General features: G+C 39.6%; 1 protein-coding gene and 1 pseudogene across 1 annotated transcript in view; one reads left to right on the top strand and one right to left on the bottom strand.

Moving 5' to 3' along the window:
* LOC126260640 (uncharacterized) overlaps positions 1-27,633 on the top strand; it is a 564,809-nt gene that overhangs the window by 75,799 nt on the left and 461,377 nt on the right. The window lies entirely within an intron of this gene.
* LOC126261147 (5S ribosomal RNA) lies at positions 19,317-19,433 on the bottom strand (annotated as a pseudogene).

The raw sequence follows: 27,633 nt of genomic DNA, 5'->3' as shown, positions 1-27,633 counted from the left end.
CAGCAAATAACGCAATCTTGGCCGAGCTGCCTGGTACCCGTATATCATTGTTAAAAAGTAGAAATAACAAAGGAACCAGGATGAAGTCCTGTGGAACACCTATTCCAGTTTGTTTTGATTCTGGTATGAGTTTAAAATTATGAAAATTGTGAGATGACCTCAGCTCATTAACTTGTGAACTGTTTTGCATGTGGAATTCAAACCAGTTTTTGACAGTGACCTAATGCCAATTGCTTCAAGTTTCCCTAGTAGTATTTCATGGTTCACAGTATGGAAAGGTTTGGACAAATCCAAATTAATTTCAATATCAAGTATATTTAACTCCAAATCTCTTGTTATTTCTGCTGTGTAGTCCAAGATGGTTGTTTCTGTAGTGTACCCTACTTGAAAACCACATTGACTGTTCTTTACTAGCTTATGTTTTTCTATACATTTTGTGTTCCTGATTTTCATTAATGCCTCAAGTATTTCAGAAAAAGCCAGGAGGAGTGATATAGGTCAGTAATTTTCTATTTTGTGTTTGTCACCATTTTTGTATAGTAGTATAACTTTAGAGGTTTTAAGCTTATCAGGAAATATCCAGTTACTAAAAGACAAGTTTGCTATCTGCAGGATAGATTTTAACAATATATAATGTAGTTTTCTTAATTATTGATACCGATACTTCATCCACCCCAGATGACATTTTGGATTTCAGCTTTTAATAACTTTTAGTACTTCTTGTTTGTCTACTTGGATTGCCATCATGCTGATATTTACCATTGGAGCTGTCACTGTTGGCTGTTGCTTAGAGTTGCTACTTAAAGTATGGGGAATATTGACAAAATAATTGTTCACATAGTCTGCTATGACTGTTTTTCTATAGAGATGTTTTTGTTATTTTTAAGATTAATTTTCTATTCTTTAGTTTGTCTCCCAGTTCCTTTTTTTATGATTTCCTACATCATTTTGGATGTGTTACTAGCCTGTCTTATTAATCTATCATTGAAGTACAATTTTTCTTTTGCTATTACTTTGCTGTAAGTCTTCTTGTCCTCACATACTCAACAAACTGCAGATCATGACATGTTTTTAGCTTTAAACTTAGTATTTTCATGGTTTCACTTGACTTTTTACTTCCTTGTTTAATGCAGGAATATGGCATTTTTGATCCAGGTGACCTGTAACTCACAAGCTTTTTTGGGAAACACATTTCAAAGTGTGCCATTAAAGTGGAGGTAAATGTATTGTAAGCATTATTTGTGTTTGTTTGTGCCAAGACTTCTGACCAAACGTCATTTTTAAGATACTTTTGAACTGCTTACAATTTTCAGTAGAGAAAAATCTTTTGTACTCATTTTGTACTATATTTTCCTTCTTAGGAGTTACAGTGAGATTATGGGTTAGTGAGTTATGATCTGATAATCTGATATTTGGATTTGTTACTCTCACTTCATTTGTGACCACATTGGAAAAGGTATTATCTATTAAACTTTTGCTGGAGAGTGTCGTTCTAGTGGGAGCTAATATGTGGGGAAACATATAGAAGCTTTTTAATATGCCTAGAAACTTATTTTTTACTGAACTTTGGACCAAGAGGTTAATATTAAAGTCCCTACAAAGAATTATGATAGAGTTCTCATGAGAGAAAATGTTAAGCAATATTTCCAGTTTCTTAAGAAAGACTTCAGTATTTCTAGATGATGATTTGCAAACTGCTTCAACAAGTATTTTCTTCTTTGTATTATACAACTGGACAGCTATTGCTTCAAAAAAATTTTCAGTGGTTAATAATTTAGTCTCAGACCATAACTTGAATTTAAGTTTGGAATCTTGATAAATACATACAGCACCACCTTTGACATTTTGCCTGCAGTACTGAATTAAAAGTTTATATTGGCTTAAATGTATGCTGTTTAATTTACTATCCCTACACCAGTGTTCCATAACACATTAACAGTCAATATTGTCACTGTTAGCTGCTATCTTAAGTTTAACGTGGTTATTTTTAAGACAATGAATATTCAAACACACAATCAGTAGATGATTTGAATGATCTGACTGTCTCATGTCTTTACACTCTGTTGATACACTCTCTCCCTCTCTTACTCCATTTAAAGTTCTCATACCTTGTTGTAGATTCATCTGCTTGCAAACATTTAACTGTTACCAGTCATGTGGTATTTCTCATTATTTGGCCCCAGCAAAAATCCATGCTTCACACAGGTGTTTGTGTGCTTCTGGTGTGATGACTGCTGCTTCAGGTGTTACTGCTGCTGCTGCTACTGCTGCTGCTGCTGCTGCTGCTGCTGCTGCTGTGTGCTGTTGCTGTGAATGCCAATGATTTTGATTGGTTTGTTGTTGATGATGTAACTACTGCTGCTGTGGTTGGTTCTGTTGCTGCTGTTAATGTGGGTCTGTAGTAGGTTCCTGTGTTGCTGCTGTCATTTGGATAGCTGGTAGGGGTCCTGCTGCTATTTGTGCTGGAGACGACTGAGTTACTGCTATTGGAGATTCATGCCAACTCAGTTCACTGACTGTCATTTTGGAAGCTCACATAAATTTTGGAAGTTGTTAGTTGTGTCGCAAGTTCGAAAGCATTGAATTCTCACAGCTGAAGCTCAAATGGTACCTTCTAAGCATGTGTCACAGATCTAGCTTTTATGTCAGTAGAGAAACTAGTAGCATTTAATATTATGTATTCTAATTGTTGCACCATTTAGTATAGTGTAGACACTGGCAGAATATATTTACACTACAACATCTCCTGTAAGACAATCCTCCAAAGTCTCTCACAGCTGAAAAACCATGGATCATGCTGATTGTTATTGTTATTGTTATTGTTATTATTATTATTATTATTATTACTATCATCATCATCATCATCATCATCATCATCATCATCTTTATCAGGCCATACTAACTTTTCAGTCTTGGAGATTATGTTTTGTACACCCACATAAATAAAATGACATCAGAAGTACGATGGATATGTGTTAGAGAGGGAGGAAGACAAAAAATAGTGGCATTTGATGTTATGGTTAATAGATCTTTAAATATTTACTAAAATTTACAGGAAATTCCTTTATATTATATGGCAAGGAAATTCCTTTATATTATATGGCAGGCTGTTAAAAAAATTTCTTCCAGCAGTAAATGGCTGTGACCCATGGTCGTTTTGTTATTCAGTATCATACAATAATCATCTCTGGTACATGTACTGTAATGGTGAATGTCTCTACTCATTATGCTATTTTCTATATTTTTTTAGATCATGCCTATGAATGTCTTAAGAACATACAAAATACACAATTAGCACATTATATCTAGTGAAATATTCCCTACAGGACTGACTTCAGCTTAGATTGGCAGTTATTCTTATTGATTTCTTCTAAAGTTTAGATAATCACTCTATATAGGTTGCAGGTGCCCCACCTCAGATCTCAGTCTCACATTGCATATGTGAACAGATGAGTTCACAGAATATTTATTCATAGTGTAGAAATGGTTATTGCACTTTTGATGGTAACTTTTGAATACACATTAAAAGATGTGGAGCAGTGCTTTGTATATTGCACATTGTTCAGGTTTACTAACAAGAAATTTGCTTCAGGTGTTCACCGAAACCTTGTACCATCTGCAGCTTGAAGTCAGTGAGAGCACCTGTGACAAAAGAAGCAACAAAGTTGATTCAGAGTGCACTCGGAGGGAAGGATCGGTGAGTTTTGCAACAGTAAAAACAGATTTGAAGAAAATAATGGAAATGGAATGATCTTCACAAATCCATTCTCTGTACTTTGTATTTGTAGCTCTGTAAGGCTGTTGAAACATAATATGAGGGAAGAGAGGAAAGTAACATACAATAATTTTATAGGTTGTTGTTGCTGTTGTTGTGGTCTTAGGTCCAGAGACTGTTTTGATGCATCTCTCCATGCTACTCTATCCTGTGCAAGCCTCTTCATCTCTGAATAACTACTGCAACCTACAGCCTTCTGAATCTGCTCAATGTATTCATCTCTTGGTCTCCCTCTATGATTTTTACCATCCACCCTTCCCTCCAATACTAAACTGGTGATCCCTTGATGCCTCAGAACGTGTCCTACCAGCTGATCCCTTTTTCTAGTCAAGTTGTGCCACAGATTCTTCTTCTCCCCAATTCTATTCAGTGCCTCGTTATTAGTTACATGATCTACCAATCTAATCTTCAGCATTCTTCTGTAACACCACATTTTGAAATCTTCTATTCTCTTCTTGTCTAAACTAGCTATCATCCATGTTTCACTTCCGTACATGGCTACACTCAACAAATACTTCCAGAAAAGACTTCGTGACACTTAAATCTATACTTGATGTTAACAAATTTCTCTTCTTCATAAACGCTTTCCTTGTCATAACCAGTCTACATTTTATATCCACCCTACTTCAACAGTTATCACATATTTTGCCTCCCAAATAGCAAAACTCATTTCCTACTTTAAGTATCTCATTTCCTAATCTAATTCCCTCAGCATCACCTTATTTAATTCAACTACACTCCATTATCTTCATTTTGCTTTTGTTGATGTTCATCTTACCTCTTTCATTCCTTACCCCCAGTTCATGTTCTCCTACTACTTTTCCTTCTCTTCCTTTTCCTACTATCGAATTCCAGTCCCCCATGACTATTAAATTTTCATCTCCCTTAAATATCTGAATAATTTCTTTTATTGCATGATTCATTTCTTCAGTCTCTTCATCATCTGCAAAGCTAGTTGCCATATAAACTTGTATTACTGTGGTAGGCATGGGCTTCATGACTATCTTGACTACAATAATGTGTTCACTATGCTGTTCGTAATAGCTTACCCAGGCTCCTATTTTTTTATTCATTATTAAATCTACTCCTGCATTACCCTTACTTGATTTTGCATTTATAAGCTGTATTGACGTTACCAGAAGTCTTGTTCCTCCTGCAACCAAACTTCACTAATTCCCACTATACCCATCTTTAAGCTATCCATTTCTGTCCTTTTCTAACCTACCTGCCCGATTAAGGGATCTGACATTCCACATTCCGATCCATAGAAAGCCACTTTTGTTTCTGCTGATAATGATGTCCTCCTGAGTAGTCCCTGCCTGGAGATCTGAATGGGGGACTATTTTACCTACAGAATATTTTACCTAATAGGATGCCGTCATCATTTAACCACGCAGTAAAGCTGCTTGTCCTTGGGAAAAATTATGATTGTAGTTTCCCCTTACTTTCAGCCGTTCACAGTTACAGCACAGCAAGGCGATTTTGGTTGATGTTACAAGGGCAGATCAGTCAGTCATCCAGACTGCTATCCCTGAAACTACTGAAAAGGCTGCTGCCCCTCTTCAGGAACCACATGTTTGCCTGGCCTCTCAACAGATACCCCTGTCTTGAGGTTGCACCTATGGTACAACCGTCTATATCACTGATGCACACAAGCCCCCCACCAATGGCATGGTCAGTGGTTCATGGGGGGGGGGGGGGTGATTTTATATGTAACAAAACAAAAAAATAACCAAAAACAATCATACATGAACTTACAACTTTTACCTACTTTTCTACATAGCCACCTACATTCTCAACACATTTCTCACTTTGTGGTACAGTTTCAATATACCCTGTTCATAGAAGTCCACTTGGTTGAGTATAGCCATCTGCATACTGACAGTTTTTCTTTCTTATCTGTTGCAAAGCATAGCCTAGTCAGGAATTTCTTCATGGGAACAAACAAATGAAAGACCAACAATGCAAGGTTTGAACTGTATGGTGTATGCTGGAGCACCTCCCACCCAAACTTGGGAATTTTCTCATGAACAGGAGCAGCAACATGGGAGCAAGCATTGTCATGAAGAATCATTAAAGTTGTGGCATTTGTCATGAAGGACACAATGCTACTTAACCAAAGTTTTAATGAGGGCTACAGCATTCACAGCAGTCCTGTGTTCTGCAAAGTCCACCAGTAACACACCATGCATATTCCAGAACACTGTCACAAGAACTTTCCTAGCTGATTGAGTCACTCTGAACTTTTTTTCATACTGGAAACCAGCATGTTTCCACTCTAGAGAGGCCTGCTTGGTTTTAGGCCTGTAGTGGTATGCCTACAACTCATCACCAGTGACGATTCCATTCACAAAGTCATGCCCTTCTACAGCATAATGCGTTAAGTGATCTGAGGTTGTCAGCATTTACTGGCCCTTGTGGTTGATTTCAATGTGTCATGAACAATATCATACATCATGCCATAGGAAATTTTGCACTGCTGCAACAATGTTCGTAACTGCACATGCCAGACATTCAAAATTGCTGCCTCAGTGGCTCCAGCGTCCTGTGGGATTGCAGCTGTTCAGTCCACCTGGAGTGTGGTGAATCACTCATGTTCACATGGCCCTCTTGGAAGAATGCACACCACATTGCTACAACCCATACAGCCATCACCAACAATGTAACTCATATCCCTGTGAATTTCACACAGTTTATGCGCTTTAGCCCACAAATATTGAACTACACAACAAGTTGATGACAGTAATGTGCAAGCCGTTTTTTTCATAGTTCAGGCTCCTCTTGCTGGATCTGCACATGAAAACAAACTACCCTACGTAGTGAAAACTTCAGACTGTATCACTGCGAAATTTCAACATTCCAGCTGCCATACCAGGGGAGAAAAAAATTATTGTGCATTACTTTCCACTCCCTTGTATATCATCAAGGAATGAGCAATCTGATACAAACATTTTTATTAAATGTAATGTCAATTGAATAATCTTGCTTTAAGGGGAAATTAACAGGAAAAATTTACAAACAATTCATTGAATTCAACATAACATTGCAGTGCAATGTATGTTGGGATGCAGTGGGAACAAAAGTTATTAAGGAAGATGCCATTTCATTAATATCCATTTTTATACATGAAGTCTCATACTCATTAGTTAACAACTTATTTACTGCCTTGCATACATTTCATGGCTGGTATCTGTGCCTCTGCATCTTCTTTGAGACTGCATTATGGGTCGGAGGATGGCATTCAATTATCGTCAGCCATTACAGTGCCTTCCATGACCACCAGCGGTGTACGTTGGCCCCACATAATGCCACCCCAAAACAGCAGGGAACCACCACCTTCCTGCACTCATTGGACAGTGAGACTAAGGTGTTCAGCTTGACTGAGTTGCCTCCAAACATGTCTCTGATGACTGTCTGGTTGAAGGCCTATGCGACACTCATTGATAAAGAGAACATGATGCCAATCCTGAGCGGTCCATTTGGCATGTTGGTGGGCCCATCTGCACCATGCTGCATTGTGTCATGGCTGCAAAGATGGACCTTGCTATGGACGTCGTGAGTGAGGTTGCGCACCATGCAGCCTATTGCGCACAGTTTGAGTCATAACACGATGTCCTGTGGCTGCACAAAAAGCATTATTCAACATGGTGGCATTGCTGGAAGGGTTCCTCCAAGCCATAACCCATAGGTAGTGGCCATCTACTGCAGTAGTAACCCATGGGTGGCCTGAGCAAGGCATGTCATCGACAGTTCCTGTCTCTCTCTAACTTCTCCATGTCCGAAAAACATCGCATTGGTTCTCTCCAATACGCCTGGACACCCCTTGTTGAGAGGCCTTCCTGTCACAAAGTAACAAAGCGGATGCAATCAAACTGCAGTATTGACTGTCTAGCTATGGTTCAACTACAGACAATACGGGCCATGTACCCCCTTCCTGGTGGAATGACTGGAACTGATTGGCTGTTGGATCCCCTCCATCTAATAGGTGCTGCTCATGTATGGTTGTTGACATATTTGGGTGAGTTTAGTGACATATCTGAACAGCCAAAGGGACTGTGTCTGTGATACAATATCCACAGTCAATGTCTATCTTCAGGAGTTCTGGCAACCGGGGTGATGCAAAACTTTTTTTGATGTGTGTATAAAGAGTGATAAATACCACATCAGAACCACTTCCTCTGTTTGGCAACATACACTACTGGCCATTAAAATTGCTACACCAAGAAGAAATGCAGATGATAAACAGGTATTCAATGGACAAATATATTATACTAGAACTGACATGTGATTACATTTTCATACAATTTGGGTGCATAGATCCTGAGAAATCAGTACCCAGAACAACCACCTCTGGCCCTAATAATGGCCTTGATATGCCTGGGCATTGAGTCAAACAGAGCTTGGATGGCGTGTACAGGTACAGCTGCCCATGCAGCTTCAACACGATACCACAGTTCAGCAAGAGTAGTGACTGACATATTGTGACGAGCCAGTTGCCCAGCCACCATTGACCAGACGTTTTCAGTTGGTGAGACATCTCGAGAATGTGTTGGTCAGGGCAGCAGTCAAACATTTTCTGTATCCAGAAAGGCCCGTACAGGACCTACAACATGCAGTCGTGCATTACCCTGCTGAAATGTAGGGTTTCGCAGGGATCGAATGAAGGGTAGAGCCATGGGTCGTAACACATCTGAAATGTAACATCCACTGTTCAAAGTGCCTTCAATGCGAACAAGAGGTGACCGAGACGTGTAACCAATGGCACAATGGCACCCCATACCACCACACCGGGTGATACACCAGTATGGCGATGATGAATACATGCTTCCAATGTGCGTTCACCATGATGTCACCAAACACGGATGTGATGAACATGATGCTCTAAACAGAACATGGATTCATCCAAAAAAATGACATTCTGCCATTCATGCACCCAGGTTCATCGTTGAGTACACCATTGCAGGTGCTCCTGTCTGTGATGCAGCATCAAGGGTAACTGCAGCCATGGTCTCCAACCTGATAGTCCATGCTGCTGCAAACATCATCGAACTGTTCGTGCAGATGGTTGTTGTCTTGCGAATATCCCCATCTGTTGACTCGGGGATCGAGACGTGGCTGCACCATACATTGCAGCCATGCGGATAAGATGCCTGTCAACTCGACTATTAGTGATACAAGGCCATTGGGATCCAGCACGGCATTCTGTATTACCCTTCTGAACCCACTGATTCCATATTCTGCTAACAGTCATTGGATCTTGACCAACACGAGCAGCAATGTCGCGATACGATAAACCGCAATCGCGATAGGCTACAATCCGACCTTTATCAAAGTTGGAAATGTGATGGTACGCATTTCTCCACCTTACACAAGGCATCACAACAATGTTTCACCAGGCAATGCCAGTCAACTGCTGTTTGTGTATGAGAAATCGGTTGGAAACTTTCCTCATGTCAGCAGGTTGTAGGTGTCACCACTGGCACCAACCTTGTGTGAATGCTCTGAAAAGCTAATCATTTGCATATCACAGCATCTTCTTCCTGTCGGTTAAATTTCGCATTTGTAGCATGTCATCTTCGTGATGTAGCAATTTTAATGGCCAGTAGTTTACAAAATGGAAGTAATGTAAACTATCACAGTATACTGCAGGACACAAGCCCAAATATACACCAATGTGAGGCCCCTTCTACATTTGCATCATATTTTAGCAGCCACATAAAACCTATTTACAGCTTCATTTTCATTGTTATTTTTTCTTGTTTTTATCATTTCAGAGTAACCAAGTCTGCACTGTAAATGTATGGGACAGGCTATGGCTAAATAAGCGAGAGGTTACACAAGTAGACTGCTCTGCGAAGTCAGCGAGGAGGAGACAAGTGAGTACTGATAAATCTAGACAAGAGGAGTAAGTTAGGGATAAACTTGAATGACGTATTTGACTGAATGCAGTTACATTAATTTAATGCTACATTTAGGTCCTTAATTAATATGTGAAAACAATATCTCATTGATGTGTTATATTGTTAAGAATCAGTTCCTATACTGATCAAACAAATCATATGAAACACGCAGTATATGGAGAAAGTTTGACCCCCGTTTTTTTCAGATAGCTTTCTCATTGTTAATTCAATAAGTAATGTATATCTTATTCTTTCTGCTGATAAGCCTATGGCATCACCCATTTTATGAACTTTTAGTCACCAGTCAATAAATGCCTTAATGTGGTGGGGGACCATTTTGATAGTAATAAATTGTTGACGTCATCTTATTCTCAATTGTCAATATGTCATCTCCCTATGAATTTATAGAAGCATGCTTGCTGTGGAGAGAGTTTTGGGTCATCCATTGTAAATGTGAGTGTCATTGTTTTTGTTAGTTATGTACTTCATTTGCCATTAAGTTCCCTATGGATATCATCACTCCCCAATTTATCACTGAAGTCTCATTTCTGATGTCTCTATCCCTTCTCTTATTTCTTTGCTTTAATTCCCACATCTTTCTTCCTTAAAAGAGAGTTGATTGTATGCATCTGATTTTTGCAGATATCTGCAAGGGCTTGTTAATGCATTCATTAAATTTGTAGTATTTTTAAACCATGTTTTTATGTCCATGTTAGGTCTGTTAAAATATATTGCAACCAAAATGTTGAAATAGAGTTACCAACTGATTTAGTCCTGTATTAAACACTTTGTAAGTATTTGCTATTTGTAGCCATTGATTTTGATTTGCAGCAAGATGTTTTGATGTTATATATCACCAGTATTTTATTCATTTTTGTTACTTTTACTTGTCTGTAAGAATCTGGTTCATGTTGAGGTCAAACAATAAGAACAGTCTTCCCATTTCTTAAGTGTTGAAAATGAAGGAGAAACTTGTTATACACAGATGTCTAAAATTGTTATATATTCCCACAGAGATTAGAGATTAGATTAGATTAATACTTGTTCCATAGATCATGAATACGACACTTCGTAATGATGTGGAATGTGTCAGGTTAATAAAAGATTTCTGTACAAGATATTACATTACACAAAATATTGCATGACACTAATGTTTAAGTTAGTTTTTTTTTCCCCTCCCTTAATTTATATCTAAAAATTCAGCCAATGAGTAGAAGGAGTTGTCATCTAGAAATTCTTTTAATTAATTTTTAAATGTTAGTTGGCTATCTGTCAGGCTTTTAATGCTGTTTGGTAGGTGACCAAAGACTTTTGTGGCAGCATAATTTACCCCTTTCTGTGCCAAAGTCAGATTTAACCCTGCATAGTGAAGATCTGCTGTTCTTTGATAAACACGAGAACGTGGAGCGGCCAAAGAGTGAGTTTTCGGCACTGAATTTGCATCTTCGGCAACAAGAACAAGCCGAAAAATGCAGTTTAGAATACTGTGTAGTGTCATGCTAGCATTGGTGATATGCGCCTCTGGAGACGAAATACTGAGATGCGGCGGATTTGTGGAAAGTGACATAGACATTAACTTCTCTGATGTGGAAGTGAAACTGTACACAAAACAGGGAAGTCTGAAAGATCAGACAGATTGTGCACCAAATAATGGTTATTATTTCCTACCACTGTATGACAAAGGAGAATATGTCCTTAAAATACATCCACCAGCAGGTTGGACATTTGAACCAGAAGTAGTTTCATTGAATGTGGATGGAACAACAGATGCCTGCAGCAAAGGGCAAGATATCAATTTTATATTTAAAGGGTTTGCAATATCAGGCAAGGTTGTCAGTGCAGGTGCTCGCCAAGGTCCCAAGGGTGCACTTTCACTCGAGGGACAGTCTGCTGCTCCTCATTTGTATGAAACAAGTACAGGTGATAATAGTAGTTTCCAGTTTACTCCAGTTCTTCCAATCCAGTACATTATAAAGGCCTCACACCCAAAATGGAAAATGGTGCAAGACATTGCACAAGTTCAAGTTACCAAGGGAAATGCAGATGTTGGTGACAGAAGTCTTGTTGTAGTGGGATATGATGTCTCTGGTTCAGTCACGAGTGATGATGAACCAATTAAAGGAGTTAGCTTTGTTCTGTTTCACACAGAAGAGGTAAATCTTAATTGTAGTTTAAGCAGCAAATTTTTGAAAATTAAAACTTGATATAGAAATAAACTCCTCAGGGAGTCACACCTAGTGATACGTGGCTGGTGACCACGGGGCCCCGAGCTGAGTCCAGGCATTGCTTCCACTTACTTATGCCAGGCTCCTCACTTTTATCTTTCCTATCTGGCCACCCTCGGCCAGCTCTTGTTCTTTTCCGACCCTGACGCTATTAGGTTTCGAGGGCTAGGGGTCTTTCATTTTCCAACCTATACTTCTCATGCAGTGTCTGACCCGGAGCAGGCGGCTGCAAAAGGCGTCTGTAACCCATGTTAGGGGCGGCCTCCAGAACTGCGGAAGGCAACGGAATACCACCACAGATTATCTTCCCTGCATAATGCAGTCTCCATTTTATGCACAAAAAATGGCTTCCTCTCATGTTAAATCAGTGTCCGGAGGTAAAATAGTCCCCCATTCGGATCTCCGGGGGGGACCACTTGAAAGGAGGCAAAAAATCAAAATGAGAATTGGTACCTGGAATGTCAGAACTCTGCTACAAGCAGGAAAACTAGAAAACCTTAAGAGGGAGATGGAAAAGAATCATATGGACATCGTAGGAGTTGCTGAGGTAAGATGGAATGGACATGGAGAGTTGCAGTCAGATGAATATGTATTCTACTACTCAGGAGGAGCAGTAAAAGGAATTAATGGAGTAGGAATGATTATGACAAAGGAATTGGCTAAATGTGTGGAATATGTAGACTATGCAAATGACCGGGTTATTGGTGTAAGGCTGAAAGGAGCACAAAAAGATTTACTGATTGTCCAGGTGTATATGCCAACTTCAGAACATGATGACCAAATTGTAGAGGAAACGTACAATGTAATAGAGAGAATAATGGACGAAAATAAAAAATGCTGCAAAATAGTAATGGGAGACTGGAACGCCATTATGGGAGAAGGGAAAGAGGGAAACATAGTAGGCAGTCATGGTCTTGGAAAGAGAAATGACAGAGGTGAATGGTTAATTGACTTCTGCAGGGAAAGGCAGCTGATAGCGGCAAACACATGGTTCAAGAACCATAAGAGGAGGCTCTACATTTGGAAATTACCAGGGGATAAATACAGAAACCAAATCGATTTTATACTGGTAGAAGAAAGATACAGGAATGGAATCAAGAAGGTGCACACATTACCAGGTGCAGATATTAATAGTGACCACAACTTACTTATGGCAGAAATAGAAATAAGAATGAAAAAACTGAAAAAGGCGACAATGGTGAAGAAGTGGGATTTAGGGAAGATAAGGTCCAACAAAGGACAAATTACAGAAATGCTGTCTCGGGACTTTCTAAACACATTACGAGACAAAGAAGCACCTGATAATGTCAACGAGTACTGGAATATGCTGAAAGAAGGAATCATTAAAGCAGGACAGCAAAATGTAGGATATGTAAAAGGGAAAAGGTCAAAAAAACCATGGGTCACACAAAAAATGATTTCCAAGTTGGAGGAGAGAAGAAAATTGAAAAACAAGAACACTGAAGATGCAAGAAAGATATACCGAAGGTTAAATAACGAACTGCGAAGAGAAACAGAGCAGTCTAGGAAAAAATGGCTAAAAGAGGAATGTGATGAAATTGAAGAACTGGACAGGAAGGGAAGATACGACTTACTATACAACAGAGTAAAGACTATGACATGGGAACAAAACAGAGCAGGAAGTGCTACTATGGAAATTTTGAGTAAAGACGAAGAGGTAGTGTACAAAAATCGTGACGATGTCCTCCAGAGATGGGAAGAATATATAAAAGAGCTATATGACACAGATAGCAAACCAGAAACTCTGGAACTTGAATCACACAACAGTGTAAGTGATGAAGAGAAAGGACCGACCATCATAATGGAAGAAGTAAAGTCTGCCATTGCTGCAATGAAAAATGGCAAAGCAGTAGGTACAGATACAATACCGGGAGAAATACTAAAATGCTTGAACCACAATGGAATAAGAGAAATATTGAGGTTATGTAATAAAATATATGACAGTGGTGAATGGCCTGAGGACTTTTTGACAACAGTAATGATTCCATTACCAAAAAAACAAGGAACCAAGAAATGCAGCGAGCACAGGACAATCAGCCTCATTTCACATGCAGCCAAAGTGATGTTAAGAATAATTAATAAAAGACTTGAAAAAGTAATAGAGGAGAATCTCAGCGAGGAGCAGTTTGGCTTTAGACGGAATACGGGCACCAGAGATGCAATAGGGCTCCTACGAATCTTGGGAGAAAGGTTTATTGAAAAAGGAAGAGACCTATATATGTGCTTCATCGATTTAGAAAAGGCATTTGACAATGTGGTTTGGGACAAGCTGGCGACTATTATGAGGGAAAAGAGAGTGGACTGGAAAACCAAAAGTCTTATAAACTCATTATACCTTAATCAAAAAGTTTCAGTTAAAGTGAGAGGAGAAAATACAAACTGGATCAGACTAGGGAAAGGAGCAAGACAAGGATGCTGTTTATCACCTACTCTTTTCAACCTGTACTTGGAAAATATGATTGACCAATGCTCATTAGATGACGAAGGAGTAGAAATTGGAGGAAGAAGAGTAGGGTGCTTGAGATTTGCTGATGACATGGTCCTTCTAGCCACAGGGGAAAAAGAATTACAGGATTTGGTGGATACCATTGCAACTAACGGAAAAAAATATGGAATTAAAATTAACACAAATAAAACAGAAGTATTGGCAATAGGAGGAAATAAGGAAATAAAAATTGTGCTGAATGGAGAAACACTAGAACAGGTGCAAAATTTTAAGTATCTTGGAAGCAGGATGGACACCAACTGGAAGTGCACCACAGAAATTAAAACAAGGATAGCAATGGCAAAAGAGGCGTTTTATAAGAAAAGGAGAATCTTCTGCAGCGGTCTGGACAGAGAACTCAGAAAGAGACTCATAAAATGTCTTGTATGGAGCGTTCTTCTATATGGCGCTGAAACATGGAGTATGAGGAAAAAAGACAGAGAAAGGCTGGAGGCTTTGGAGATCTGGACATGGCGGAAGATGGAAAGAATAAGTTGGAAGGACAGAGTAAAAAATGAAGAGGTACTGAGAAGAGTGGGAGAGAAAAGACAGTTACTAGATGTAATAAAGAGAAGAAAAAGAAATTGGATTGGGCATATATTAAGAAAGAATGGCGGACTGATAAAAACAGTTTTAGAAGGTTATGTAGAAGGGAAAAGGAAGCGAGGAAGGAAGAGATTCCAGATACTGGATGACATGATGGATGGTACAACATACAGCAGCCTTAAGAAGGAAGCAATGGATCTCAGAAAATGGAGAGGCAAAGGACCTGCTAATATAGCAGATAACTGATGGTGATGAGTGAAGATCATCCTTTCTCCTGGTGTTATAGCTATGCACACTGCTATTACTTTTGAACTGGGTTGGATTATTAACAACAAATTTTATAAGTGAATATGTATACTGTGAGGTTACTGTGAGGATCCCTAGATCCTTAAATAGATGTCTGCAGGATGACTGTGGGTGGGCTCCAGCAATTATTCTGATTACACGTTTTTGAGCAATGAATACTTTTCTACTCAACGATGAATTACCCCAGAATATGATGCCATACAAAAGCAGTGAATGAAAGTAGGCATAGTAAGCTAATTTACTGAGATTCTTATCACCAAAATTTGCAATAACCCTAATAGCATAAGTAGCTGAACTCAGATGTTTCAGCAGACCATCAATGTGTTGCTTCCAGTTTAACCTCTCATCAATGGACACACCTAAAAATTTTGAAAATTCTACCTTAGCTACAGACTTCTATTCAAAGTCTATAATTATTACTGGAGTTGTGCCATTTACTGTACGGAACTGTATATACTGTGTTTTATCTAAATTTAAAGAGAGTCCGTTTGCTGAGAACCACTTAATAATTTTGTGAAAAACATCATTTACAATTACATCACTTAGTTCTTGGTTTTTGGATGTTATTACTATACTTGTATCATCAGCAAAAAGAACTAACTTTGCATCTTCATCAATGTGGAATGGTAAGTCATTAATGTATATCAAGAACAGTAAAGGACCTAAGACTGAACCCTGTGGGACCCCGTACTTGATAGCCCCCCAGTTTGAGGAATCAGCTGTTGCTTTAACATTACATGAACCACTTATTTCAACTTTCTGCATTCTTCCAGTTAAGTATGAATTAAACCATTTGTGCACTGCCCCCCTCAAACCACAATGATTTAGCTTATCTAAAAGAATTCCATGATTTACACAATCAAAGGCCTTTGAGAGATCACAGAAAATACCAATGGGTGATGTCCTGTTATTCAGAGCATTTAATATTTGATCAGTGAAAGTGTATATAGCATTTTCTGTTGAAAAGCCTTTCTGAAAACCAAACTGACATTTTGTTAGTACTTTATTTTTACAAATATGGGAGGCTACTCTTGAATACATTACTTTCTCAAAAATTTTTGATAGAGCTGTCAGAAGAGAGATTGGGCGGTAGTTGTTGACATCCGACGTATCCCCCGTTTTATGCAATGGTTTTACAATGGCATATTTCAGTCTATCGGGGAAAACACCCTGCTCCAAAGAGCTATTACATACGGGGCTGAGAATCCTACTTATATGTGGGGAACAAGCTTTAAGTACCTTGCTGGAAATGCCATCAATTCCATAAGAGCTTTTACTTTTCAGTGAGTTTATTATTTTACTGATTTCAGAGGGAGTGGCTGGTGGAATTACAGTTGTTTCAAACTGCACAGGTATGGCCTCTTCTATTAGTAGCCTTGCCTCTTCTAGTGAAGATCTAGATCCTATTTTCTCCACAACATTAAAAAATGAATATTGAAAATATTTTCAGTTTCTGATTGTTTGTTAGTACACTTGTCATTCAGTTTTATGGAACTAAAGTCTTCCTGCGCTCTTGGTTGCCCTGTTTCCCTTTCAATAATATTCAAAATTGCTTTAATTTTATTATCAGAGTTATTGATCTCAGACATGATACACATGCTTCTGGTTTTTTAATAACTTTTCTTAGTACTGCACAATAGTTTTTATAATATTGAACAATTTCGGGGTCAGTACTCCCTCTTGCTGTTAGATACAGTTCTCTTTTATGGTTGCAAGATATTCTTATTCCTTTAGTTACCCAAGGTTTTTTATATGTTTTCTTGGAATTATGTTTAACTATTTTCTTGGGAAAATAATTTTCAAATACCCTTAAAAATGTACACTCCTGGAAATTGAAATAAGAACACCGTGAATTCATTGTCCCGGGAAGGGGAAACTTTATTGACACATTCCTGGGGTCAGATACATCACATGATCACACTGACAGAACCACAGGCACATAGACACAGGCAACACAGCATGCACAATGTCGGCACTAGTACAGTGTATATCCACCTTTCGCAGCAATGCAGGCTGCTATTCTCCCATGGAGACGATCGTAGAGATGCTGGATGTAGTCCTGTGGAACGGCTTGCCATGCCATTTCCACCTGGCGCCTCAGTTGGACCAGCGTTCGTGCTGGACGTGCAGACCGCGTGAGACGACGCTTCATCCAGTCCCAAACATGCTCAATGGGGGACAGATCCGGAGATCTTGCTGGCCAGGGTAGTTGACTTACACCTTCTAGAGCACGTTGGGTGGCACGGGATACATGCGGACGTGCATTGTCCTGTTGGAACAGCAAGTTCCCTTGCCGGTCTAGGAATGGTAGAACGATGGGTTCGATGACGGTTTGGATGTACCGTGCACTATTCAGTGTCCCCTCGACGATCACCAGTGGTGTACGGCCAGTGTAGGAGATCGCTCCCCACACCATGATGCCGGGTGTTGGCCCTGTGTGCCTCGGTCGTATGCAGTCCTGATTGTGGCGCTCACCTGCACGGCGCCAAACACGCATACGACCATCATTGGCACCAAGGCAGAAGCGACTCTCATCGCTGAAGACGACACGTCTCCATTCGTCCCTCCATTCACACCTGTCGCGACACCACTGGAGGCGGGCTGCACGATGTTGGGGCGTGAGCGGAAGACGGCCTAACGGTGTGCGGGACCGTAGCCCAGCTTCATGGAGACGGTTGCGAATGGTCCTCGCCTATACCCCAGGAGCAACAGTGTCCCTAATTTGCTGGGAAGTGGCGGTGCGGTCCCCTACGGCACTGCGTAGGATCCTACGGTCTTGGCGTGCATCCGTGCGTCGCTGCGGTCCGGTCCCAGGTCAACGGGCACGTGCACCTTCCGCCGACCACTGGCGACAACATCGATGTACTGTGGAGACCTCACGCCCCACGTGTTGAGCAATTCGGCGGTACGTCCACCCGGCCTCCCGCATGCCCACTATACGCCCTCGCTCAAAGTCCGTCAACTGCACATACGGTTCACGTCCACGCTGTCACGGCATGCTACCAGTGTTAAAGACTGCGATGGAGCTCCGTATGCCACGGCAAAGTGGCTGACACTGACGGCGGCGGTGCACAAATGCTTCGCAGCTAGCGCCATTCGACGGCCAACACCACGGTTCCTGGTGTGTCCGCTGTGCCGCGCGTGTGATCATTGCTTGTACAGCCCTCTCGCAGCGTCCGGAGCAAGTATGGTGGGTCTGACACACCGGTGTCAATGTGTTCTTTTTTCCATTTCCAGGAGTGTATCATGAAATAAGTTATATTTCAAGTTTGCATCAGGTTCCTTATACACTTCATCCCAGTCTAGCTGCTGTAGGCTTTCCCTAAAGTTTGCAATATTTATATTGTTAATTGAACACACTGCTTTGAAAGTCTGATTTGATATACTGCATGGAGCTATGTCATGTACTGTAACTAGCTGTGCACCATGATCTGAAAGACCACACTCAGCAGGATAAGCATTTATGTCCTTAAACTTATCTTGGTCTATAAAAAAGTTATCTATCAATGTACTGCTGTTCTTTGTTATCCGAGTAGGAAAATCAATGACGGAGCTCAAATTGAGAGAACTGAGTAATACGACAAGGTCATTCTTCCTATTACACTCTTTCAGGGAATCAACATTGAAATCCCCACAAATGATAATTTGCTTCCCCCTGTCTGACAGATAGCACAACAAAGCATCCAAGTTTTCTAGAAATAGCTGGAAATTCCCTGAGGGGGACCTATACATTGTTACAATTATGAAAGTGCCATAATTTAGTTTAAGTTCAGTGGCACATTCTTCCATATGTTGCTCTACACAAAATTTTTTAGTTTCTAAATTTTTTACACTGTGGAGAAAAAAAAAAAAAAAAGCACTCCGTCTTCAGGCCACAAGTGGCCCACCGGGACCATCCGACCCCCGTGTCATCCTCAGTGGAGAATGCGGATAGGAGGGGCATGTGGTCAGCACACCGCTCTCCCGGTCGTTATGATGGTTTTCTTTCACCGGAGCCGCTACTATTCGGTCGAGTAGCTCCTCAATTGGCAACACGAGGCTGAGTGCACCCCGAAAAATGGCAACAGCGCATGGCGCCTGGATGGTCACCCATTCAAGTGCCGGCCACGCCCGACAGCGCTTAACTTCGGTGATCTCACGGGAACCGGTGTATCCACTGTGGCAAGGCCATTGCCACACTGTGGAAGCTTTTGACATATATGGCAACTCCTCCTCTCATCATATTATCTCTACTTGCATGTGCAGCTAATTTGTACCCATTGATGCTAACCTTTTGCATGTCAGTGACAATGTGATGCTCAGACAGGCATAGTACATCTATTACATTCTCAGTTTCTATATCTTCTAAACAAAGCAGAAGCTCATCAATTTTATTCTTCAGTCCCACAATATTTTGATGAAATATACTAACATTATTTTTCACTTTGCTTTTGTGAGTATCTTTAACTTTTTTAACATCTTTAGTACTTGCCTGGCTGAGTTTCCCACTGGACACTGATCTTACACTAAAAAAGAGTTTCTACCATGAGATGTAGTTCCTCCCCCTTTTAAATTTCCTGCTATCAGCCCAGCCAGTTTACCCTTCCCTTTCTTGTTGAGGTGTAGGCCGTGTCTAGTATAGTCCCACCTACAGAGTGAATCAACAGGAACCACACCAATGTGTGACCCTGCACCAGATCCAAGTAGCCGTTCCAACTCCAAATTAACTCTCCTGACAGAAGAGCTCAAATGAGGCTGGTCGTGGTGCTCCAGAACCGACACAAACCCAACACTGGTATGACTCGATGTTGATGCAATCTTTGCCAGGTCACACTCTATGCTGTACCCCGGATCTCTGTCAATACTGTTGCCCGGCCCACCCACAATAACCACGGTATCTTCCTTAGTAAAGCCTCTACATAGTGAACCTAAATCCTCTGTAACCTGCCCCAGCCCAGCACTAGGTTTGAAAAAAACCTGTGACCTGGTATTCTGACCCTAATTCATCCTGCAGAAGTTGGCCCACACCCCTATCATGCGAACTACCTAGCAACAAGACTTTCTTTCTCTTTGCAGACTTCCCTACATTCTTATTCAATTTGCTGCTGAAAGCTTGTTGGGCCCTGTCTACATCTACTTCTCTGAGAGGCTCATCAGTTTCTGACTGAGGCAACAAGTCAAACCTATTTTGTACATTAATAACAAAGCTGTCAGAAGGATTACTTGGCCTGTTCCTTATGCCTGTTCCCACTTCCCACCCCTGTTTAACCTTCTCCCCCCTTAACCTGCCCAGTTCTCGCCTAGCCTCATCTAACTCAGCCTGAAGGGCAGCAATTTTCCCCTCCTGTTCCACAATCTTTCTATCTCTACTGCATAGCCTACAGAACCACTGATGAGTCTCGCTCATTTTCCCAATTCCCACGCCACTACAATCGCTCCAATGAAAAAAGTTACTACATTCCTCACACCAGACCCAGGAGCTAACTATTCTACGGCACGTCAGGCACTTTACACTCATGGTACAAATCGATTTTAGTGACAGAAAGACAATTAAGTTACCAGAAAACAATGAAAATACGTGTACGAAAAATTAGGCCTACTCGCGACTATGTAAACAGTGGTTCAGAAGTTTTTTTACTGGAAATTACTTAAGAGATGACGATACTCTACAGATATAAAGGGGCACCAAATGTATTTAGCACACTAAACTATCAGTAAATGCACTTAAAATTGCGGTATGAAGTTTAATCTGAAAGCTCAAAAGTAAACAAAACGAACTTTACGTGATTACTGTGAAAATACACGAGTAAGACAAAAACCTTTAATGGAACACTTGAAGAGCACTATAATTAACGTAATAAATTAGTTTAAAGTGTTAAAAACAGTTTATTACTACTTAAATTACTTATCTTGTACGAGAGCTGTGACTCAGACATCCGTACAGCAGGCGCAGGGCTACCAGGGCTACAATCTTTTAATTTTTTTATTATATTCTTCAACCTGGTGTCATGTGAGAGGTAACATTACTGGTCTTGACTTCTTACCAAGTCATTTTCAGATGAGGTGTTTAAAAAGAAAGAAAAGGGGGATAGCAAAATTCTATGTAACTAAATTACAAGAAAAACAAAATTCTGTACACAACTAAACTTATTTGAGCACATAACACAGTAACTCGTCAATTTAACAAACCCAGAGAGGCAGTTACAATGGAAACATATCTGTGCTCTAATTGTTAGAATTGAAGGCTACAGTCAGCTACATAATAGTATGAAGTTGGTCACTCTTTAATCACAGACATAAAATAAAAAATATTCTCAATACAAAATATAGTTTTGGAGAAACCGTTCTTCAAGTGAAAACCACAAAAAATTTCTTAACTGCTGGTTTAGATAAGCTAGGTCAGCACTAGAAGCAGGGTAGATGAAGTCAACCTACAGAAACAAATTGTGAGAAGCAAACTACTAGCTGGTGCTCACTGCTGTATACTAAACTACCAGAATGAAACAACTTTTATATCAAACTACTGTTAGACAAGTTCATGCTGACTTTAAAAAAAAAAAAATCCCAACAAATGAAAAAGCAAAAACAGCAGGGAGAAGAGAGTCACGATGACAGGTAAGAAAATACTTTGAAAAGTTGTTGATATGGAAATCGCATTAATTGTGTAAAACTTTTGTGGGTACTTTTCAAAATCCTTTTTTTTTATATCAGTACCAATATGAAGCTCTGCAAGTGCATCCAAATGGCATCCTTTAAGAACATTGACAGGTATCAAGATGTTTATCAATGTGTGCCACTTTTTCTGCATTTTTAAAGTGTTTTATTACTTCCTTTTTGAGCACATCTCTGGTCCTGTTCAGTTGCCAGTCTCTATGTTATGTATTGAAATGCATATTGTTGCATATAGAAGTTATATTTGCAATTTAGTTTCCTAATATTTTAATATCCTCTTTTCCTTCTTTTTTAAACACAGTGTCTGATGACAACTTGAAATACTTGTCTGACATGATTGTTTGGTGTTCCAATTCTCCATTTGAATGAAACTCATAACATGACTGTTGAAAGGCTGATAAATAAAAATATTCCAGCAAGAAGACTAACAGCTGACTTGCGTTAATGTTAAAGATCAACTGTCAACCAAAATCAAGAGTTCATTGACATGTGCACCATTCCTGTGCTGGATTGAGAGTTTTTCACCTGGTCCTCATATTGAGTATTTCTATCTAAATAGATACTTATGACAATGGAAAGTACTTAATGGAATATCAGTAGTTTAAGGAGAAAAGGTAACAACTCCCAAAATAGTGGAGGCACTAAGTCATTCATAGCCACGTGAACAAGTTCTCAGACTTGTTTGTATACCTATTGATGACTCAACACCTCCACTATTCAGTGAGTTGTTATCTTTACTACTTAAATTATAAATGAATACCTAATGTTCAGTGGGTGCAAAAGTGAAGAGACAGCTCAACAAATCAGTGCAAGATTTCTATAATTAACTTTTTACACTTTAATAGCCACCATAATAGTCTGAATTACATTACATTACTTAACAATATTTTTGGTTTCATTTTGAGATAATCCTTTACTTTGTATAGTTCAGACTAACTATCTGATTTTTGCAGTTAGTTGCTAAATTTTATTGTGAATGAAAATCAACATTTGTAGTGATCTATATATGTTCCTAACTGTATGTGAATTATTCTCTAGACAATTCTAGGGGGCCTTGCAGATGCAGATGTGAGTGAAGAAGGTGTCAGGAAAGCTGCAGAATTTGCCCTCACTGAAATTGACAAGAGATCAAACTCAGCCTACAAGCAGAAACTAGTTCAGATTCTGAATGCCCAGAAGCAGGTGAGAACATAAAAGTTTGCTATGTTCCTCAAATATCTGGCAGTATATCTGTAGCACTGAAGCTAATGCACTATCACAGCTGAGATTAAAATTTTAATTCACTGGAAGGAAGAGTAATGAGTATAGTAACTGCATTACTGCTAAATGATGTTCTAATTGCTTCACCATGTGTTATAGCATAAATGCTGGTAGACTATTTTTAATGTACAACTTCTCATGTAGGACAAGACTTCACATTCTAACAGAGTAAATGTAGGCATTTATTGACCACATGCCTCAGACACAAAAGAAGGAATAAAGTTTATATTGTAGCATCTAGTCGGCAATGGTCATTAGAGACAGAATACAGGCTCAGATTAAGCAAGAATGGGGAAGAAAATCGTCCATGCCCTTGTGAAAGAATTATCTCAGCATTAGCCTGGAGCAATTTAGGGGAATTTTGGGATATCTTAATCTAGATGGCCAGATGGGGATTTGAACTGCTGTCCTCCCAAATGCGAGTCCAGTGTGCTGACCACTGCACCACCTTGCTCAGTACCACAAATCCAGTGACAGAACACTTCAAGGAAATAATCAAAGAAGGTTATATTTAAATTTCCTTGTCATGTTGTAGAGAGAGATTGCAGTGTAACAGCTATAGACGAAGTGATTAGGTTTAATGATTAGTGAAAACCACGTCAGCTATATTGTTCAACATTTATTGTCTTGCAATGACCTATTTTGTTCTTAGAATATCTTCAGATTGCCAGTTTTACTCCTGTCCATTGAACTACAGGGCTTGCTTGTTTTGCCTTCTCAGGCAGACAAGAAATTATCTTGATCATTTGGAGCACTACAGCTGAATCGGAAAACCATATCCACTTGCCTGATAATGGTTGGGTATACACCTTCTTCTGTGGTAGTAGAACCACATATTTCCACTTGTTGTTTTGGTGATTTGGAGTGGAGTCATACTGATGAACCCAACACTCATCTATGGTGATAAGGGAGGTAATGAGGTCACCTGAAGTGGCTTGATACAGCTGCAACATTCTTCCTTTCTTGAATGGCTGTATGCACCAAGGAACTCAGTGGGTGGCAACCACCATATGCTGTGTACTCTGACTGGAGTGGTGCTTACCCATCTCCCTGGGACAAGTAGGTTTCTTGTGAGAAAATGTTATAAGTTCAAATTAGTTTAATTCTTTCATGTTACTTAATGAATGCCATTATTCTTCACATTTTATGAATTTTGACAGTTTTGCAGTGCAATTTGTTATAAAAAATTGAAGATTATTACACTTTGGTTATAAATTTGGCATTTTCAGGCCTTAGGATTTCAGAATATTTTCCATTTTTCTTATACTATCTACTCATACAACCCAAGTTCTCTATTCCTACACAGCTGGAGGTCAGCATAATGGATTTTAGTCAAGTCATTTTATACCAACATAATCCAGACTGCCGACTTCTTCATTGTATTCCATTGGTTTCACCTTGGATTCTTTACTGAATACATATATTCGGAAGGTGCCTAAAGCAGTTCTTCCTCATGCTTACCTTTCTCCATTTTCGGTATGTGCAACAAAACAATTTATGAAAAATAGTCGTCAAAGTATAATTCATAGCCTGAAGAACATAGTCTCTTACAGAGCATTAGAAGGACACACAAGGCAAGATGGGTGTGATGTTTTTCAGTAGCATTGTTTCCATATGGAAATAAAGCATCAATATTTTTACACACAAAACTAGCCTTAATTGCCCAAGAGTAAAGCTTTTGTACATATTGTTTCACATAAGTTCCACATGAAATCAAATCATTTGTTTCCCAATACAAAATTTGCCTCCCAAATGGAGTTTTAGGCAGATATTTTTTTTTTTTTTTTTTTTTTTTTTTTTTTTTTTTTTTTGCCCCAACTGAGTGGTAGAGGGAATCCCCTGATGAGAGTGAGCTTAGCCTGAATACAGTAGTACACACGCTCATGTTGTGGTGTCCACTGTGTGAAAGATGTCGATAAGAAATCCTGCCCAATTTGAGCCCAGTTTTTCCTACTCATGGAAGAAGCAACACATAGTGAAATTTTTTTGCGAATCAAAATGGTTTACAGCAGGGTGTTATGAACAGAATGAGTATGTTTAAGTGCCTAGGGAGTTTAGTGGAGGCAGAACAAATGTTCATGATGAACAGAAGAGTGAAAGATCTGTTTTGACTGATGAGTTGGTGCAAAAGATCGAGGAAACTGTTCATGAAGACTGCCGATTGACAGTGGATGATAATTCTGTGATGTGTCCACAACTCTCCAGAACTCTCTTATACAAGACACCCAGAGAAACACTGGGATACTGGAAACTGTATGCAAGATGAGTCCCAAAACAGTTGACAGAACAGCACAAGAAAAATCGGGTCACTAGTGCCTGTGGGTTTCTTGAGCGATGTGAATGGGAAGGAGAGAATTTTCTGATTTCTGTTGTGACTGGAGATAAATTTTGGTGGCTCATTACATGCCTGAGCCAAAAATAGTCGACACAGTGGTGACACACCAATCCCCCACCAGCCAAAAAATTCAAAACCAAATTTTGCGCAAAAAATCAGGGCCTCAGTGTTTTGGTTGAATTTCTGCCTCAGGAGGAACCATCAATTCACAACAACATTGTGAGACCCTAAAAAACTCATAACGAGCATTCAAAACAAAACAAAGGCAATGCTGATGAGAGGAGTGTGCTTGTTGCATGACAATGCCTGTCCTCACACAGCCTTAGCCAACAATGCACTCTTACACTCATTTGATTGCACAGGGTGTTTATGATCTGGGACATTCAGGAGATTTGGGAAAAACTCAGGAATTTTTTCATCCGGGAGAAAATCGAGAAAAATCCGGAAATTTTTTAGAATTCCGGGAATTTTTCATTGTTTTAGTTTTCAGTTAATTTGTTGTAATTTTCACTGGTAATAACTGATACTCTAACAAAGGATATTACTGTATCCTGCTACTGCAGAATAATACTGCAGCAATAAAACATGAACTTGAGAAAAAAAATGAAAATAAAACTTAAATTGCAAAGGAAATGTGCCATATACAACAACAAAACACAGTGCTCATACAAGCATCTGCCAACAGAAAACTGTGTCAAAGGCTTTAAGGAGACTATGGTAGGCTTCATAACAACAAAACAACAAATTGCCTCCGATGAGCGTGACATCACAACTGTTTGCATTTACGAGCCGGCTCATGTGCATGTGCAGTTGAGTCGATGATTAGTACCTCTCCCACTTCTGGCTACAGAAATATGGGTTGTTAGCTGTGTAAGCATTCGCTGCAAGCAGCTAGATGCAACTGGGAAAAATTTTACTCCTGCACCCAACCTGACAGATTCATGCATGCGCATCAGACCCGGATCTATGGGGTGGGGGTGGGGGGGGGGGGGGGGGGAGGCACTTCATATTCTTGAGGGAAAAAACCTTGTTTCACAAAGCGCCTAGCATCCATCGCATGTTGCTCTATCGATTACTCATATGTTTTTGAAACGCATCCCTGTTGGTTTTTGAACACATTCTAAGCTGATTTCTGAATGAATCATAAGTTGATTTTTGAATGTGTGCATAATGTACGTGATGTCTATGTGAGGCAATCCTCATTGTGTCTAGAAATAAACTTTCCTGCATGCAAAAGGGAAAGGGGCTATATGAGCTGAGTGGAGTAAAGCCGAACGGGTGAACGCCAATTGCTGTCTGATTATGTGATTGATTAGGTTTGCGAACAACCAGCATTGTTGTAATTACTAGCAAAATCCATAGATTCAGACTACCAGCATGGAAATAAGTGACTAACAGGAATAACAGGTAATAAAGATTACATATTATCTCCTCAGTGTATCGAAGAAAATGAAATTTTGACAGAAAATTTTTGTCATATCGCTACAGTAGGAAGGGCCAATTGCACAGTCCCCAGTTAGCAGTCGCTTAAGTTCTATTCTGGAAGTAGCGTGGAAGATGCGTTGTACGAACATGTAAAAATGCCTAGCCGGAGAATAATTGTGCGATAACTAAACCGGGGATTCTGGCAGGGTTAGTGAAGTTAACCTGCGAATAAATTTTGACAGTGGCAGGAATAGTTCCAGAATTAGTGATGACAAGACTGTTTGTTAGAATGAGAAAGGAGAAGAAACAGGGACATCACACAAATTATGGATGAATATTCAAAATTTATATAAAAATTTCATACTACTGCTTTGTTTCAATCTCATGCTTGAGAAACTGGAGCGTACGAATGAAATGTGAAATAACATAAAGCTTTTCGCTTGTAGTAGGCCTAATAGGCATTTGATATTGGTACTTCATGAATTATATTCTGTCGTGTTATAAAAATGATCATTTGTGCCAAAACAGCTTGGTTTATTTCAAGTGTGTTACAATTGCTGCAATATTAGAGAGCTTATTTTGTTTTATCTAGCAGACAATGACAAAATAGATGTAATCAGTTCGAGAAACCACACCAGTCTTGGATACTACTTGTATTAACAACTTTTGCACTATCTAGAATTGCACAGGTGTGGGAATATCGT

Source organism: Schistocerca nitens, chromosome 5 (genome assembly GCF_023898315.1).
Source record: "Schistocerca nitens isolate TAMUIC-IGC-003100 chromosome 5, iqSchNite1.1, whole genome shotgun sequence".
Classification (NCBI taxonomy): domain Eukaryota; kingdom Metazoa; phylum Arthropoda; class Insecta; order Orthoptera; family Acrididae; genus Schistocerca; species Schistocerca nitens.
Note: the sequence above shows the minus strand (reverse complement) of the source record. Positions and strands in the feature narration are given on the sequence as shown.